The 20443-nt window shown below is 35.5% G+C and overlaps 1 protein-coding gene across 6 annotated transcripts in view; it reads right to left on the bottom strand.

Annotated features, from left to right (window-relative positions):
- Positions 1 to 20443, bottom strand: part of LOC121672780 (cadherin-19-like) — a 114247-nt gene that overhangs the window by 39563 nt on the left and 54241 nt on the right. Inside the window, exon 1 of one of the 6 annotated variants that reach the window (XM_042045621.1) lies at positions 7943 to 8078. The exons of the other annotated variants lie outside the window; for them this stretch is intronic. The gene's annotated coding sequence lies outside the window, so the exon portion shown is untranslated. Of the gene's footprint in view, positions 1 to 7942; positions 8079 to 20443 lie in introns of those variants that run through there. 6 annotated transcript variants of the gene reach the window in all.

The raw sequence follows: 20443 nt of genomic DNA, 5'->3' as shown, positions 1-20443 counted from the left end.
AGCTTTCAATACTTTCTCTCGCAGTACCCTTCTAGACAAAATTTTTGATACACAGCTGGATAAACACATCATGAGTTGGGTGAGCAATTTGCTCACAGGCTGGGCACAAAGGGATACGGGGTGACATCAAACCGGGAACCTGTCACTAGTGGTATTCCTAAATGTATTCTTAAACATCTTTATGACTTTCATGCAGGACTGGAAGGGATATTAAGCAAAGATGCAGATATACAAAACTTTGAGGAGCCTTTGAAGGCAGGGAGGCTCTGCAGAGAAACCTCAAAAAATTAGAGGGCTAGGCAATATCCAACTGTAAAAAGTTTAACAAGGGCAAGTGCCTGATTCTGCACCTGGAACGGGGCAACACTGGATGTACACACTGGGGAATGAGAGGCTGGAAAGCAGTGCCACAGAAAGGGACCTGGGGATCCTGGTCGAGAGCAAGCTGAACATCAGTCAGCAGTGCGGTGGCAGCCAGGAGAGCCAAGTGTGTCCTGGGGGCATCAGCACAACATCGCCAGCTGGGCAAGGGAGGGGATTGTCCTGCTCTGCTCTGCACTGGGGCAGCCTCACCTCGAGTGCTGGGGACAGGTTTGGGTGGGTATATAGGAAAGATATTAAGCTGTTACAGAGCATCCAAAGGAGGGCCACGAGGATGGTGAAGGGCCTTGAGAGGGAGCCGCATGAGGAGTGGCTGAGGTCACTTGGTCTGTTCAGCCTGGAGGAGACTGAGGGGAGACTTCACTGCAGTCTACAACTTTCTCCGGAGGGGAAGAGCAGGGGCAGACACTGATCTCTCCTTTCTGGTGACCAGTGACAGGACCTGAGGAAATGGCCTGAAGTTGTGTCAGGGGAGGCTTGAGTTGGATATTAGGAAAAGCTTTTCACGCACAGAGTGTTTGGACACTGGAGTAGGCTCCCCGGGGAAATGATCACAGCACCAAGCCTGTAGACACAGTTCAAGAAGCATTTGGACAGTGTTCTTGGATACATGGTGGGAGTCTTGGGGATGGTCCTGTGCAGGGCTAAAATTTGGACTCTGATTCTTGTGGGTCCCTTCTATCTCAGCATATTCTGGTTCTGTGATTCTTTGATTCTGTGAATAGAAGTTGTCTTAACAGATTTTACTACTTCTGACATTATTGTCTCCAATTAAACTGACAAAGGGGAAATATATCTTGAAACCTGTAGGTTTCTGTAGCTAGTTTCATTTCCACTATGTATACTTTCAGAAAATGAAGGCTTTTCACAAACTATAAGCTATTACTGACTTTTCAGTGATTTTTGGCACAATGAAGGAAACTGAATTTTAAATATAATGCTATGCTCAGTTAAGAATAACCATCTTCTATAGACAAAAAGAAAAATTTTGAAAATACCTACCATAAACATTTCGAGTCTTAAACCCCCATTTGGTAATGGCATTAGCCATACCATTTAATGCTTTATCATTGAAGAGTGCCTTTTCCTATGAAGGAGCTGTCTGGTTTATGAATTTCTGACATGCTAGCCAGTTTGAAAAACACACTGGAAAAAATATTTGGATGCATTTCCCTCAGACCAGAAAAATACATAAGTCTTTTAGCTGTCCAGCATAAAATATGAATCTATGCATTTTAAATTCACAATTTAAGTATTAACAATATAAATACCCATCCTTATCTCAAGGGAAATGCCATAATTGCTTAAAAAGACAGACAGATAATACAGAAAACTATTTATTTCCTTTCAGCAACTTTACATGGTGTTCGACAACAGTTTGTTAAAATGTAATCTGCAGAGAGGGGGAGAGAGAGAGGGAGGGAGAGAGAGAGAGAGAAAGGAGTTCTAATAGTAAAGTCAAATAGAACCACAGAGATTAAAATGTGCATTCCAATTTCTTCACATTTTGTGTTTTTTGACTGTAAACTGTAACAGTGCAAGATGAGATTTGAATAGAAGGAATGTGACTTGGTGCCCTCTTGTTTCAGTCTCCTGTAGAAAACTGCTTATTTTCCTATAACTGCAAGAATAATATTTGTGACATGGAAGAAAAGGCCAACAAAGCTCAACTTGGCTCTGAAATAACGCTTGAATGAGGTTTAAAAGGCCTAAAGACCTTGGAGAGTCTCTATGCAACGGGTGTACTTAATGCTAAACAGTAATCTGCAGACAAAGTAACCTTGAAAAGGAACATTCATTTTATTGCAGCACATACCAAAGGACAGACAACTCAAACAACAAAAGCTGAAGAGTCAAGGAGACCTTTCTGAGGAATCATAGAAAAGTGTATTTCAATCACTGTTTGTATGTGGAGACAGGAGCTCGGTCCAGGCCATAGCAAATACTTCTGGCTAGGCTTTTGTTGTTTTGGGTGCTTGTTCTGGCAGCGTTCACCTTATTCAACGAAATGTCTCAGGTTTGTGGAGCAATATTTCATGCAGAGTGAATGTCAAACAAACAGTCATTTTCAAACTCATCTGAAGACACTGTGTATAGACAGCAACACCGTGTGGGTGCAGAATATGACAATGCTGGTCTGCTGTCGGCCGCCTCACTGCAATGTGCTCAGCAGCTGCATATGAGCAGCATAAAGTGTGCAATTAATATTTTGGAGCATTTTGGTGTCTCCTTTTTATTAATTTATGTTAATACCCTGTGTTACATGGACCCAAGCATCATGTCTCGGACAAACTGGGGCAAGTAAACATTTTTAGATTCTGATATGTTGCACACACAGTTAGTGCAAAAAGACTTTAGCTTGAAAATACAGATTGTAGACAAATTCCTTTAAAAAACAAAGCTATTTAATGGAATTGAGATCTATATGTATCTCTGTTTTTCTCTCCTCTGCTGTATCAAACATTCTCAATTTGACTTTACTTTCAGGACCTTTCAAAGCCTATTTGCTTCCAACATCTTCCTACTCATTTGGCATTGAGACACTGCCTCCAGCCCCTGGCCAGCACATGTTGCCATTTTTTATAATCCAATTGTTCTCTTGGGAAACAATCACCTTCTTTCTTTTCCACTGACTGTAGCTCCGTCTCAGAAGCAATTCTCATAAAATATCCAGAAAATAATTTCTTATTCTCTTACCATTTTCTAGGCTTTTCTTTAAAAATCTAAATTTCAGTATTACCTACTTAAAGGAAAAAGAAATAAAAAAGGACTCACAGTGTTTAAGATGATTCTGTGCTGAGACTGCTGCCTATCACTGAGTCTGGAATTGCTTCATTATTCCCTTGTACTTTCCTGTCTTTCCCTGTCTGTCAGTTGTCTCTTGTTTTACACTCATTTGTTATGGTCTTTGTAAATGAAATGACCTTGTACTCTGTGTTGTAATTATAGTATGCTATAGAAGGGAGGATTAAAAGCACTGAGCTTTTGGGCGCTGTAGTAATATGCACAAATAGATAATTTTTTAATTGAATTGTTTCTCATTGAAAAAACAAATATATTTTCAGAGATGAGCAAATGACCTATCACTAAAAATTTCCCACGGGGAACAAAGAGATGGGAACCATTGTTCTGTTCTTGTGCTTTGGGAAGTAGGTCTCCACTCTCTCACATACAGTGGATTGCAATAATAAAGACTGATCCTTAGAACAGAGTAATGAGAATATCCATTGCAGTTGTAATAAGTGGGTGACACATTTTCAGGCTTTTAGAGGAGGATCTTCCTTTCATACCCAATGAAAACCATGAGTTTCCTATAGCTAAAACCAGATTTACCTTCTCGGAACAAAGTTGGTGAGTCCTTTATTAAGTTTGTTTTGGAATGTTCACCAAGTGACATCCTGTATCCATTTGAAACTGGATGTTATTTTAGGTGTTCTGGTAGTCTGACTTGGTTCTGATTTGTTTTAATTTTTTTTTTTTTTAAATTATGACCATGTAATTACATTATAATATAATACATGCTACTGCCTAGCATTGCAAGAAAAACAATAGAAAGAAGCAGAGGTCTAAAAAATACTGCTTCTGGGATACAGTGAAGTTACATATTTGTTGGTGGAGAAAATAAAAGACTAAAGGTGGAGACAAACAACAGCTTTCCAAAGCATTAACAAAAAATTCCAAACAGCAGATTACAGTGCAGGTGATGAAAAATTCTGCTCCAGTTCTATTAGTTAGAAGAATAAGGAACAACCAGCTTAATTTTGTAACAGAAGTTCCATAGTTTAATATAAGTAAAGCCTTTAGTTAGGAGGTAGCAAAACAGTGAAATATGGTAAAAAAGGATGTGGTAGACACTCCTAAGATTGAGACCATTATGACCTTCTCCTACATGTGCTTGATCCTATTTACAGCACAATTTTGAAAGAGTGATTCCTGAGAAAAACAAATCTCTCTGTCCTTGAAAGTACTCAGCAGAAAAAAAAAAAAAAGCCAAACCAAAAGGCATTCCTTTTGCGGAATTTGGTGTTGTCTTTGCTTGATTTAATAGCATCAAGCAAACAACAAGAGGAATAATTCATGTAAGCTAAATTAATTCATTAATATGCAGCTTCTGAGACATTTCTTATCTCAAGAACAGCCTTAACATGATGTTGCTTCAGTTGTGTATTCTGTTTTATGCATCGGTGTTATTATGATTGTAGTGAAATTTATCTCTGTTGTATGTTGCTATCTTTAATTTTCACTTAATAGGACAAAGAAGAAAGTGTATGTGTAACTAACTCCTACAGATTACCATGTTATAAAAAGTTTAAAGAAATAGAAACCTTCATATTTCTCCACTACAGACTTGTGCATTTGTACTATGTCTACTGGCTATTTGTCTTTATTGCATTTAAAGTGGTTGAAAACTGAAGATCCTAGTGTATTACAGTGATATTGCTCTATCTTTTTTCCAGAAAGCACCAGATACAGACTCATTTTTATTGACTAGTTTAGGTCTTGCACAATATGGTAGGCACTTAGACTATACTACTTCTAGAATTCTCAGAGAATTAATGATATATAATAGCATATATCTCAATTATTTTAATTAATGCATATATTTTGTGAGTTTGCTTGTTTGTTTTTGGGTTTATAGTCTTTAAAGAACAATGATAAAACCTTCTGGTGTGTGCAAAGTAGTGGGCTTAATCCTATTCTTGCGACTTCTTACCTTTGCTGAATTTCAGATAGAGTAGGATAATAATTTTTACAGGTTTGGAGTGTTAAAGCTCTGCATTATCTTTCTCATTGATTTTATCTGTGATTTGGTCTTTTTCAACTGGTACCAAGATTTTTTTTTTAAGTAAGTTTTCCATTCTTCATGTATTTTAACCATTTTCTTTGGAGACATTAGAAGGTGTACTTAACTCCTAAGGAATAAATATGGCATATCTAACTCCAACTATGCTGGAAATCACTATTGTGACAGTAATGTTTAACTAAGCTTGTAAAAAAGCAGCAGTGAAGAGAAAGGATGAAAATTTACAAGAATTTAGTTTGCAGTTTGAACTTAATTTTTACTAAATGCAATCACAGTTACTGTTTACCATGTATACATATTGTGTGATTTACTGATAGATTAATTGATTTTTTGTGACTGGATAAAATTGACACCCGTCCTGCTGTAGCTCAAGGCACCTTTTCCATGAGCCTCTCAGCTTCTATTAATCTGACTGAATTATTTTCTTTATGGTTAGTCTAGTGTAGCTATTATTTTTATTGAATCTAAATATTTTAATTTAGTCTATTTTGACTTTCTGGCCTTTCACATATTTTTCTTTTTTAAATAAATTTGGACTGCTACATCTAACAAGTATTCTGAATTTAATTATACTGGGGTTATCAGAACTAACATCTAAATGCAATATTCTCTTCAGTCAATTAATTAGAGGTATATCAACAATTGTCTTTCTAGTCTGCTGCACTACTAGCTACTTTAAAAGCTACTACTTAACCTTGAGAGGTGTTTTCTTTAGTGCACATCTTGATGTGACATTTGACCAAATTATGTTGTCTGGTAGTGCATATTAACACAGTATGGCTGCATGTGTCTCCGCCAGTCACTCAGAACTTCATTTACATGGAGAGCAATTACTAGATGTTATGAATGTACTTAAATTTTGCTTCACTCTAATTGGCACATTATTTTCTTCATTTTGCAAAAATACATTGTGCCATTAGGGAAGGCCTTCAAACTATTATATAGAATTAGCAGTGTAATTATCTCTCAGATATACATGTTCAAAATAGCTTAGAGAAGTGAATTTTTTAGTTGATCAGTACCTTTAAGGCTGTAGATTTTAATCAGTGTAGAGCACACTCACTAGAAATCATGTAATTCATAGTGTTTTATGTAATAACACAGTATATTAACACATCCCCGTATTTTACTACAAGATCTGTTGCATTGTACAAAAAGCCCAGATGACATTTTGGACGACAAAACCCTGAGTCTTGAAAGCATGACAAGCGGTAACTAGATTTCTGTCCATACTAGATATTCAAAACATCTTTTGCAGTATCAGATTGTGACATTTATTTCTCGAAATCCTATGTCTTCCATTAAAAATCTATGGCAGCTCCAGGGAAAGGCAGCAAATTTGTTGAAAATGAGGGGAAAGGGGGCTAAGGTGAAGGATGAGATTTTCTGCAGTGACTAAAGAAAATGGGAGGTAGAGCTATTATTTGTTCAGCCCACAGGTCAAGGGCAATAGTATAAAGGATGTGGTGCCATACTGTATGTTCTACAACTTCATTCTGCAGTATCATTGGTAGCTCTCATTTCCTTGGTGGAAATTCCCTATATTAATCACCAGTAGACATGAGTAAAACAATATTGAGAAACAACTCTTTAAACAATTAAAAGTCAGTGACTACTGGTGGTATTTTATTCCATTTGAACTTTGGCATATAAAACTGGCTTCACAATACTTATTTCCTGATGGCCACAAGCATACAAGATGATGTAACCAGTCTCTTGCCCTTTTCAACTCTGATCCACCAGTATTTTGAGAACTGATTAATTGATTGCTGACCTGTAAGTTTTCTGAAGATATATGTAGCTGGGACCAGCTCAATATTTCTGTGTGGTGCAGCATTCTTATGTTTGACTTAGGGGATTGCTGCCACTCACTGCTGTGATTCTGTGAATGAAGATTCTCATGATTATGGAAACATGAAATCATTATTTCACTCACTGTTATCAATCATATAATATAGAACTGGAAGCACAGCCTTAAATATTTCTGTCCTGACCATGGCAGGAGACCCAAGTCTTGTCATCGTAATTTCTTTGAGATCCTTTAAAAAGAACCTGAAAAAGATAATCCAATCCACCTAAAAAGTCTCTGGGTAAAACAAAAGTCACCCACACCATTCCCACCAACAAAATAGAGTGTGTGTGTGTAAGGATAAACTGCTGTTGGGCAGGACTCTGTCAGACAGCTTTTGCTCTACAAAGATGACCTTTGGTTAAGGTGAACACTGCATAGGGATTGAACCAAAGGCAAGCCAATGTTTCTGTAAACTTCCTCTATGTTTGCATTACTGTTTTTTTAAGATAATATTAAAATTAAATCTGCAACATCAGAAAGTAATAAAGTAATTGTTTTATTTGAAGTCTACTGGCATCCCCCAAAGAGACCAGCAGGTATCACCAAAATCATCACACTGACACACACACAGAGCTGCAGTGGATTTCTCCAGAGGCAATTAAACCTTTGGGATTGCTCCTTGGTTGATAAAGCATCTTGTCTTCTTCTGGAAGCATAGCTTTTTCATATGTTATTAACTGAAGCATGAAGTTATTTGGTGAATACTTTCATAGACAAGACACACAGACATACCTACTTCACTTCTTTGTAGGGAGGAAAAATGAAGTAGGAGGAATATCTGTGTCTCTTGTCTAAACACTGGTAAATGAATGATTATATTTTGTTCTTTTTCACAGACTTTCTGCCATGCTATATGCTACTTCATTCCAGGTGCTTCCTATCTAAAGAAAAATTGAAATGCTTACCTTAGAACTTAACTTTATGAAAAATTATGCTCATTTTTTGCATTCATTCAATAGCTTCAGCAATTTTATTCTGATGTAAAAATCGATTTGGTAAACAGACTATGAGATGCTAAAAGATTCAGTTGTGCCAGTAGTTGTGGTACACTGCACTCTTTACACTAAAAATAAGCAAACATTTAGTTTTAATTGTAGCTTTCCTTGACTGGGACTATTATTTATTTTTAAGATAGTTTGCACTATAGAAAATTATGACTAAACCCATGTATTTTAGCATAAATATTTTGCTGATTAAAAAGCCTAACACATGTACACAGTAAATACAGAAATTCTTGCCTTCTGGCATTTGCTTTTTATTGTAGGCAAATAGCAAATCCAATTACAAGATGTTTGATTCACTGGGAAAATCCTACTGGAACATTTTTGGCTCTGCAGGATACCACTCAGTACTGAAGAACCACTTGTCAGCATAATGATGTAAAGGACAGCATTCTGTGATTCACACTTGAATCTGTTTGCCAAATGATTTTCAGGATGGCACTTCACGAAATGCTCCAAAACTCTCTTTAGGATTTAGGTTCCTTTAATCGCTTTAATTCATAATTATTCTTTGCATACATTAAAATTAATAGTGCAGTGAACTCACCTTTTCCATGGTTTTGGAGGAGGTTTAATTCCTCCAAACATGAGATAAAAAGAAGCTTTGATATTTAATTTAAGAGGATGCTCTTTGCTAGAATTTGACTTATGTTAAACTTCTGGGTTTGGTTTTAGAGTTAATTTTCCACATAAGGCAAGGTAAAGCAGAAACACCCTGCAATGAAATCATCCACTGTATTGCAACGGAAAACCAGAATGAAGTCAGATTTTAATGCTTATATTTGAGGAAACTTACCAGGGTGCATTTGTAAAGTAAATAAATTGTGAAGAGAGGAGTCTCTTATAAGCAGTTAAGGAAACCATACCTTTACATTAAAAAAAAAAAAAGAAAAAAAAGAAAGACGTACTTTTTTAAAGTTTTCATTAACTTATTTTGTTACCTGTTTATTAATAACATACATTAGGTAAATAAAGCAAGGAACAAATACTTTTAATAGTATGAAGATTTTTCATTATAAGCTTGAAAATCTGCTCTGATACATAATCTAGTTATTCAATTTAAAGGTATAATTTAAGTTCATGGACAGAAAAAGTCTGTGCACCACCACAGTGGAAGTCAGTTGGAAAAATGCTGAAAGTATGCACCTGCATCAGAGAGTCTGCAGCTGTACCAGATAGGAAAGGGTAGAATTTGCCTGGTTTTTGAAAGAGAAAACACATTGAAGGGTATGCATATTGTTCAGAACAGCGAGAAATAGAGATGAAAAATACCTAACTGACAAACTTTCTAAAAATATAATATTTTTCTTGCCTTTTTATTCTCTTAATGTAGTACTCAGCTGATGAATCTTCCCTTATGTCCTGCAATGCAATAACCTCAGTTTCAGTTTTGCTTAAGTCTCAATGATCAGAGGCTTGCCTGTCTCTTACTCCTGATTTTAATATTTCCCTGTTCTGCTTTACTACCAAGAATGTATCTTCACTAATTCTATGAATTACAATAAAGGCTGGTATCCTTTTATAACCTCTCATATATCAAATATATATATTAATCCAATAAAGTTCTCAGTGATTCAATTAAATATTGTGAGCACTTTTCAGGCACTGAGGTATTAAGAACAGTGTAGAAGCAGAGCGTTAGGTCATCCAGACAACACAAAGGGTGTTGTACAAACAATTTCATATCAAAATTTTTCAAAAAGGATTTCTTTTATTTTCTGTCATGTTTCAAGGTGTGGAATAAAATTTTCCAGATAGAGTCCAACAAAGCCCATCAGATTTGTAAACTCTGCTGTTTTTTTTAATGAAATAATATTTTATGGGAGTCATAGATGAAGAAAATTGTGAAAATAGAATGAAGTTTCTAGCTATTGATATTTCAGTCTCCAAAAATTATTGACTTAAAAGCTATTTTTGAAGGATATGTGTGACTTTAGATCCCTCTGACATTCCTATATTCTGACATAACACCAAAGACTATTTTTGCCTATCAGATTAGGCAAAAATAAAATCTAAGTTGCATAATATCTGGGACTTCAGTCTCCATAGTCAAGTGGCCTTGTGATATCTCAGAGCATAATTTTTGTCCATTACTTTCATGCCTATCCCTAGAATTTCTCTTACTATCTTGCTACTTGGTAAATGCAACTCTTCCTATAAAGAGGAGGGAAAATACTGTTTATACTGCCCTTACCACTCCACATAGTCCTTATCAAGAACCAAAATAAGATATATTTGGACAATCTTATTAATTATTAATCCCCTTTGACTAAAAATCCATTAATAAGAAAGCCATGAACACCACTAGAATATGTGTTGAAACTTGCTGTTTGAAAAGTCATTGTTCAGGTTTCACTCTGTTGTGGGTGATTTTCCTAACGTATTATATCTATGTAGGAAAGAGCTTTTGAAAAATTCCTAGCTCTTATTTGGTGCCTTGAATACCCACATATGCTGCCATTTCTACACACTTTTATCACAGGTCCTTACATCCTGGTCATTCTTCAAGTTTTACATTGTTTTTGAGGGCAAAGGAAAAAAAAAAAAGGTGGAATCCAATTTTCCATAAAATTTCAATATGGCTAAAGACTTAAGAGTAACCCCCAAAATTCAGATGATGTTAATTCAGTTAATTGTTTTTGTTAGTTGTCAAGATTACTTAGGTTCTGGACTAGTGCTTTTGATAGAAGAAAGCCAGACACCCTGATCTCTTTGAAGCTGGAAAAATATTGTTTTTTCTATTGTTCTTTCTTTCTTCATACTTTTTTTTCTGATTTTTTAAACTTTTCATTAATTTCTTTCCTTTTCCAGCCAGTTTTTACATCACTACAACATGATTCTTCCTCTTTCTAACCTACATTGAAGCCTCCCTTCTCACTGAGAAGCTGAAGCACTGAATATTCTGCCCCACTTTTTTTCCCCTTTCTTCATTTAAAAAGTTTCCTGTTTGCACCTAAGATTAATTAATTACCTTTTCACCTGTCAGTTCTGTCCCCACTGCTGTAGGTCATCTGCAATAACAATTTATTGCATCTTTTTCCCCCTTTATAATCTTTGTGTGTCATACTCCTCTCATTACCTGTGTGACCCTCTGTTGCTTCTCTGCTCAATGTTATCTCTCAAATAGACCTCTCTGTGCAGATTTCCTTTGATATTTTACTTCATAGAAGCCTATTGTAAAAAATAAATTGTGCTCTATTATATTGTTGAGCCAAAGTCCCTGTGTGTCATTCACAGGATAATTTTGCCAATTTCAAGAGCTCTAATGTACTTTGTAGCCTTAGCTTTTGTATGTCCAACTGAGTGGAGATCAGGACTGTATGTATTATATCATCAGTACTTTATGTATTATAAGAGTATTAAAATGCACAATCAGACACGACATTTTTGCATTTCATCACCTACTTTTTCTTACAATCGAAGAAGCTTCTTAAGCCAAGAAGCAAGTGGAGGAGACAGGAAGAAACAGGAGGAGATCATGTGGAAAGTAAATCCTGTCTAGGATGACTTTAATATGGCAGAAATCGTGGTGAATGGTAAGTGACAAGAAGTGAGATACTGGAAGAGTCAGATGCAAGACTTCATTTTCCCACAGTGATTCGGAAAGAAAGGAGCTATACCTGGAGTCAGACCTGCATCAGAAAGGGGCACCAAGTGTGCTGAGCCAGGGGATTTTCAGTCCAGAGGAGACATTCAGAGAACAACTTCCCTCCTGCTCGGTACACTGTTCTGTTGAGCAGGGCTTTGGAAAAGAGCAGACAAGTCCTTTGCATGTTTCAGTTTTCTCCTCAGCTTTAAAACCATACTTAGCTAAAATCTATAGATATATCCAGTATAGCTCAATTGAAGTTATTCAGAAATATTGCTTATGGGATGGCTTAGTGTCTTTTCATCTTAAATATTTATGCATTGTTGAAATTCAAAGCAAGAGACCCATGTCTGGGAGAAATCAATGGAGAACTCTGTTAAGTATGAAGTACTCTCAGTTGTTTCAAAAGAATATTAAAACAAAGGCTGGTGCTGATGCTGTGACATCAGTGTGGTGCACTGCATGGTCTCTGGCAAAATGCTCTTTTTTCATGGCAAAGTAGTTTCTCCAGAACAAAGCAGGTAAGAGAAAGGATTAAGAAAACAATAGAAATTATCAGACTAATTATAGATTGTTATCAGACCTTGATAATGAAGTGGCCCAAGAAGTACTGCCAAAAGTTGTGCAGTCAAGAAAGAAGCAGATTTTGTGGTAGGCAGAAGTAATCTGAGAAGATTTCAAAGAGCCACAAAGAACTGTGTTGATGAGCAGAAGGCACAAAACTTGGGAGTTGAACTGAGTTGCAAATAGCCAACTTATTCCCTGATGATCCATGTTTAAAAAGCTAACAGCTCCAGGATAAGAATGTGTAAAGGTAAAATATTAATTTCCTGGAAAAAATTCTGGTTAAAGAAACAAAGTAACAATGTAGACTTTAAAAAGGCAACAATGTAAACTTTAAAGGTGACAATGTAAACTTTAAAATAAAACCAAAAAACTAAAAATCAAAAAAATTAAACCCGCCATTACAAAATTAAATGAAATTTAAAAATATGTTATGGGTAAAATTGACTTTATGCAACTAATTTCACAGCATTATCTGTATTGATTTTCTTAAAGAGAAGCAACTGTATCATAAACAACGTTTTACCTTGGAAACTTGACTATAAAAATTAGAGGCTTATGGTGTTTAGTTGGCAAAATACGACCAGGACTATTTCTGTCATGACAATTACCAAATTTTATTGGTAACTTTTATATGTCTCTGTAAATTCAAACAGCAACTCATGGGGAAGAGCAGGAAGAAAAAGAATGGATTGTAATTCCCATACCTCACTGCTTTAATTACTAGATTTGTGAGACACATGAGGGGAATTTCCTCTGGGAAGTAATACTTTAATAAAATCTCAAGACAGGAGATAGGAGGCTTCTTCATGGATGCACACATATATTTTTTAAAAGTGGTGTACAAGACTTTGGGTACTTCTTTTTAAAGTTATTTCCTTCACAGTGGCGCATGGAAATTTGTATTGAGCAAACAGTGCTTCAGAGTTCATTAATGAGTGGATACTTTTCAAGCCACTTCTTGGCCCTGGACCTGGACATCAACATGCCTGCTTTGTAGACTTTTCCTTTCCTTCATCAGGCTGTAGAGCTTTATCTGGTTCCTGTGGAGCCAACTGGATAACTTGAATGCATATAAACATATGAATAGGCATGAGATTTCAGAGATATCATGATTTACTAAATCATAATGATTAAATCTGCCCCCAAAATAAGTTCTTACAAAAGAAATTACTGTAATAGGTTTCTATGGATAGCTCACTTTTTTAAAGCAACTTCATCCACATAATTCCCCTTGTTTCAGGAGTCTGAGTTTCTGACTTTAATTCATTGCAAGCCAACAGCAACCGGGAAGTCCATGAAGTTACCATAGTAACTCAATGGACAAAGACTTAATTCCCTAGTTTATATAAGCCAGAACTCATATCCTGCAGACAGTAATGGTCTTAAATTATTTAGGTCTATAAAGTCAATGGATTATATATATTTAATAAATAAATGTCAGTTCCTTAGTTAGTGAAAAATGGGCTTTGATTGCTCCATGCTGTCTCAAAAGTATTTGTATGTGGGATAGTAAGCCAGTCAAAAAGTCAAGTGGAATGAAAAGGAACAGAAACCAGGGTACAGTGAAAGTAGTTCTTTCCATGTTAAGAGAGGTTATGAGTTATGCTATTAACTTATTAAGTATTTATTTTGAAAAAATTCCTCAAACTGAGCTGTTAAGGTCCATAAATGCCACATGCATTTAACAGAAGGAGAGGATGACACACTTAGAATTTTGCAATCTAGTGAAAACCATGGTTTTGGAGTCAATTGTTGTTGTTCCCAGTTCACAAATATAATTTGCAGTAGCACTGCCGAGGTAACAACATGTGAAAGAGCAAATCTGAAGGAGAATTCTGTTGGAAAATGTGTTATGAACCACATAATTTTGTCACGGGCAGCATGGTTTACTGAGAGACATGACATATTTTTGGATTAAGAGTGTGGCATAATCAACAGTTATTCTGGGTTGTGTCAAGATAGATGTGAAAAAATAATAAAAAATAACTATGTATTTGCTTATTTCATACAATTTCCTGCTTCTCAGCTTCTTGATCACAATCTGAAAATCTTTTACCTAGAATTGATTTGAGATCACCCACTAACTGAGAACAAAAAGAATTTTCTTTTACTATCTGTTTAATTTTGCTCTCCTTGTCCACACCTTCTGCCTTATGCCACCTTTAGCAACTGGGTAGATTGAAATAATAAACCAGGCCTGCTGCATCGCAGCTTGCCTAAATAACCTTGGTAAATATAAATATAAATATAATAAACATTCTTTGTGAACATTGCACTAGTAAATGTATAGGGACATTTTAATCGTCAAATCCACCAATAACTTCAAATGTCTTAGAAAACAAATTCTGTGTAATTTAATTCCCTCAATTAATGAATTCTGTAGGTCTTTTTCATGAGATTCCTGAGGACATCAGTTATTTATCTTAGTCCTGCAAGTGCAAAAAGAACGACTCATGTGGGAATTGCCACTTGAGCTTTATTGTACTTTATGTTGCTTTATTTAGTTCTTTTTTTTTCCATTTTAATTCATATGCCAGCTTTCAATAGGATATTGAGCTTGAAAGTTTCCCCTGCATTTAATCTGAAGAGCAGACTGACATCTCTATTTCTTCCTGGATGGGAGCTCATCATGCTATCAGACTTTATCCTTGTATTTACATTTTGTGTCATTCCAACTATCGCCTATCATTCCAGTGGTTTGGGTCCTTTTACAGTTTCCTGCCCAGGACTTGTAAACAGTAGATAAATGGCATGAGAGGCAACAGGACATGAAAAACTATTCAGAAAAATAAAAAGAAAATTGTTAACTGTAACCAGAGGAAACAGGGACTAGTTTGATATGCCACTATCATAAATTTCTTTGTGGTTACATATGATAACAGAAGAGTTGGGGTTTTTTTGTGATTTTAGGTAAGCTTGCTTTGTTCAGGAAGTTCTCATGAGTCATGGGATACCACAGGCAGTTGCTTTAATGACAGGTTTCCTCTCATTTCCCTTTTCCAACCTCCTCTGCTATTCAGCACATTCTGAGTTTTTAGGGGTCTCTTACAGAAAATATCCTTTTTTATTAGAAAATGTCTTCTAATTCTGAACTTTCTACAGATATATATTTATATATATATATATGTGTTTGGGTTTTCTTTTGGCTATGTGTTTTTAGTGGTTTTTTTTTCTCAAAGTCTATTGTGGGCCATATAAACTTTGTATTGTGCGTGCCATAGCCTAGTTAGCCTTCCACTGTAAGCGCTAATTTTAATGAAATCATCTGTCCTCTGGACATTCAAAATTAGAAAACCACTCAGAAACCTAGTGTCTAATTCACTGCTTTCACAAAGGTCATCATATATGCCAGTGTAATGAATGGAGGGTATTTGCAAGATACAGATACATGCTTAATTTGGGTTGAAATTTGATAGTGCTTCATAATTTCACTAAGGCTTTGTTTAAACAAAAATCAGGTTAAAGTATATAGACAACTGGCTGAAAATTCAAGTAGAGATAAACTTGGATTACTCCCTGGTCTTATGGTTCTGCTACAGAGAAACTTGTAAAAAAAAGAACAACAAAAATATTTTAGTCCTGAGTTCTTGGTGTTATTGCCAATGCCTGTCAGCTAGCAAAGTAAATTCTGCACATTTTCACTCTCATTTTCCTTCAAATTACTTTTGTGACCTCCTTACCCCTAACTGAAATATGACTCCAAATATACATCACTAATGCTGATTATGTTATTGTACTATTTCACCTTCGCTGTGCAGTATCAACAGAGCAGAAACAGGGACAGAGTATTGGCATGGTGCTATAGAATCTTAAACACAGCACAGAAATCCCCCTCTTTGGGAAGGGGCCAGGGCCATTATCCATGCTAAGAGTGCCAGCATAGCAATGTGAAAACAAAACAAAAAATCCCCTCTGGATAGAAAGTGTCATTTTCCAAACAAATAAATACAAGGGTTTCAAGTTTTCTTAGTAGAACATTAAAATAAGCTCTACTCTGTAGAGTAATGAATAAATCTAGTGTGTTGATTCTGTTCATTGCTGAAACAGTGTCAAGAAGGATTAGGTAAAACTAAAAGAAACAAATGTATGAAGCATTCACACACAACCTTCAAGAGAAAAGAGGTAATGTGCCAGCTAGAACAGGAAATAGATAAAGGATTTTAGAGCATCTGAATTTGTCTTTTGGGACATCTTGCCATTTCCTTCACTTGATATCCAATGAATTTTACAGAATGCAAACAGCAATATTTAAAATAAGCACATATGGAAGTACTACATCTTAAAATTGAAATATGCTTGAACAAAACATCTTACTTTGAGAAAATGATTGAACTCTGAGCTATTTCAAAGTTGACAATTTCCAAATTAATCAAATTATCTGAAATGTTTCAATGGAATATCTTTGTGAAAGAGAATGAGAAACAAAGGTTATCTCATAAAATTCCAGTTCATATAAAGAGAAAAAGAGGGTCAACATTTTTATGTCTGGATCACACTACTTGCTTTTTTTCAAATGCTGATATCAAACTGGATGCTGAACTATTTGCAGCTAGGATCAAGTACAGACCAAGTAGGCTTTGTGAAAAGGCAACCTTAAAGTAAGATATGATCTATATTCTGGATTCTTGCAGTTCAGTCTATTTGGATTTATAATCTTTGTGGAAACTGCAACTGATTCAATACACAGGGCACATAATTCATCTGTAATGAAAGCACTTCACCTTGAAGAGCACTTCCACTGGGTCTCAGTAGAACATTGTTCTATATTGAGAGTTCAGTGGGGGAACTGTGCTTAATGGTAAATGAATTTTAAGAGTCCCCTTTTTATCCCCTCAGAGGACTACATTGCTCTTCTGCAATCCTCTTACAGAATAGTTTGCAGTTTATACCTTATAGTTTAACAGCTTTTTTCAGTAGTCTGCCTTTTCCCTCTTTTCTTACACCAGATACTTTTGCTGCCCCTGGTCAGCCCCTCTTGTTCTTTGAATGGAGAAATTGTATGTTGTGAGTTGAACAAAATATAAAAAAAATTAAAAAGATTTTTGATTTTCTTTTTTTTTTTTGCCAGGTTATTTACTACTTATAAAATAGAAGAGAAAGTTTGAAGGAAGAAAATGCCTGATAAGGTAGGAGAGTGACCAGCATGCTTACAGCATATTTTATGGCTTCAGCTCCTTTGTAAAGATGGTTTCTTTTGAAGGCTAAGGTTAATCTCTTGTCACAGGACTTTTTCTTGTATAATGTTGAGTTTGTTGAGCATTTTAATACAAGTTCGAAGAACTACTTCCAGCATCACTACTCATAAATCCAAATGCTCACTCCTCTTTAGAATGCCTGTACAATATCACCAAAACTGTGGGATTTATTTCTGCTGAGGAAGCAGAGGGTTTAAAAGAACTGAGAGACAATTATTATTTCAAGATAATATAATATTTTATTATTTTAGCACATTTGCCTAACTAATATACAAATATCACAAAGATTGGCACAATATATATGCAAAATAGAAAGCACTTGGAGCATGATTCCTTTATCCATCTGATAACCAAGATCCTTCCTGACTTTTTCTTCATAGAAAGAGGTCGCCGACTACATTGAGTTCAATGGAGTAAATTGAACTCTACAGGTTGTGCTTACTGCTGTCAGAAAATGGGAAACTAATCTCAAACCATGGCAAAAAATACCCCTGCTGTAATTATAACCTGTTTTCTTTATCACAGATGTAGATATGGGAGAGTTAGAGTGCATTATGACTATTGAAAAACAAAACCTGAACATATAAACATCTATACAGAAATATTCTGTATTTTAGAAATAGTTCAGATGTTCAAAGTATAAAATAGCTTCCAACACTAGAAGGGATGTTTTTTAACACACCATTAACATCACTGGTGGACTGTTTCTGTACATACAGGTTGTGGCCCTTAAATGACCACAACCAACTCCAATTTATGTTTGCAAACTAAGCAACTTATGTGATTTGATGAAATGTTATAAATGCTATCACACTGCTTATCTTTTATATATATGTAGCATTTTTTTTAATGGTAAATGGTGGTAAACTATTATTATATGTTGATAGCTAACTCGTTGGGTCGTCCTGAAGACCTAAAAAAATTGCTTTTGAGGTATGCCCTCTAAAAATCTTTAAGTCCTTGTGTCTCCAGTGCCAGATACTTGAATTAATATTTTTTTAACGCAGAGAATTGTTTCAATGGTATTTTATGACCATTGTTTATAAATATCTTGGTGTTTAAAAATAAAAGTTGTGGGTTTTGTATGTAGTTTAGCATCTTAGTTTTTCAAAACTTGTTTTCTTCAATTTCATTTCCTCTCTTGAGAGAGGGATGTGAGAATATAAAAACTTGATTTTTTATTTTTAACTTAGTTTTCACTAATTGTGAAGTAATTTCAAACCAATCTTTAACTAACTCTTAAGCTCATGAAGCAATGCCACGCAAGACAGAGCAGGCTGTGACTGATAACCCCCCTGGGGTTTGTCAGCAGCGCAGCTGTGGGCTGAGTGCCTGAGCTTGGTGGTGTGTGTGACTGGCTGCAGGGCTGGGCTGGCTCAGCATCCCGGTTATTCCCTGTTATCTCCTTCCCCCAGCTCTGGGAGGCAGCAAGCCACCGGCAGCTGCTGAGGCTGTCACCCATGGTTCAGCCTCGCATCAAGCAATCGATGTGTCTGATGGGCAAATACCTTGCAGTGTCTTTTACACAGATGAACTTGCTGCCACTTGACAGAGTTCCAACCTTTTACACCTATTAAGGAAGGAAACAATAATGCTGTCCTCTTCTCTCCAGGGTTTTCTATATGCTGCCCCTGACTGTGTCCTAAATGAATCAAGAAATCAATTTACAGCCTCTCAGCCTCGGTTAAATCAAACTTATTCACAGTTTCTGCTGAGTAAAAAACATCCAATGCTTCTCCTCAGTACCCACTGTCATTTTAACAAGATCTGTCAGAGCTTTGGCCAAAGCTACACTGTCCAAAGTGTTTAATTTTGCTTCGTTTCTCCTCTTTTTAGCTTTCCTTGTTACCTTTTTACTATTTTATTACTTTACCTTTATTAGTATTATTTGTGTAAATTATTTCTACTCCTAGAATCATTGTCTGCTAAATACAGCTGCTAAATGAGGTATAAAATTAATTTTATCACCAGAAAAACAGAACATAATATGGAATAAAGTTCTTTTATTGAAAAATAGAGACTATGAGATGAAATATTACAGTGTTTATTGTGAACTTACAGATATTATAGGCCTGGTAATAACGTAAGAGCTTATCTAGTATTTTTCTTGCAAGTGAATGTTTACTCTTTGCAACATAGATAACATTTTTGCTTTTAATAATACAGAGCCTGAGGCTCCCATGTTTTCTTGAGATGACATTTATTAATTTAAGCACCTGAAAGTTAAAGATCTAGTATAATGTCCTATGCAGCCTCCCTAAATAGTCAATGGAAAGAGAAAGTATCTGTGCTTTACAGCATTGTAAGAAAGGTAAGTAGCCTATGGAGTCTAAAACACCATCTTTCTGTTCAGTGAGAATCCTGTCAATTAACCTAAGGTAATAAGTGACTTAAAGACATTTACAGGCAGGTCACATGTTCCTCTATTAGGAATTTTTTCATTTCAGTTAGCGAAAGATGATTCCAGTAAAGGAAATTAGACAAGAACAAAGATGTTTCACAGATTAATTCATTTAAAACAATGTTTAAAATTCTTAACAAGCATGCTATTTATCTTCTTGGTACAAACTACTTTGAATTACAATATAAGCCCTTTTTTTTTAAACAATTTTTTTCTAGATTGAACAAAAGGAATAATGTTATCCAAAAGAGTTGACATTTCGTCCTTTGTTCCAGTATATTATTAAAAAAAAGACAAAAAACTTCAGAAAACTTTTTCTTACACATTCTTAATCCCTACTTAATACAGCTGATTGCCAGAATGCTTTTTCTCCATGTGATTATTAAGATTTATGATCAATATGATCACAATGTCATAGTATTTTGGTATCATACTAACATATATAAATCCTAACCACTATGCCATGTAGAAAGGAAAAAAAACCCTTTCTTTTGGATATGCACATACATCAAAGCAAAATGAAATTTTATTACCTCCCTTTATAGTTTTCTGTGATTTTGTCACACATGCATTAAAATTCATTTCTCATGCATTAGAGGTAAATACGATTTCAGTCTTTAACTGACATTAATTCATCCTCCAATAGGTTCTGC

Source organism: Corvus kubaryi, unplaced genomic scaffold (assembly GCF_017639235.1).
Source record: "Corvus kubaryi isolate FWS band 111438036 unplaced genomic scaffold, C.kubaryi_AGA036_p1.0 64957, whole genome shotgun sequence".
NCBI lineage: Eukaryota > Metazoa > Chordata > Aves > Passeriformes > Corvidae > Corvus > Corvus kubaryi.
Note: the sequence above shows the minus strand (reverse complement) of the source record. Positions and strands in the feature narration are given on the sequence as shown.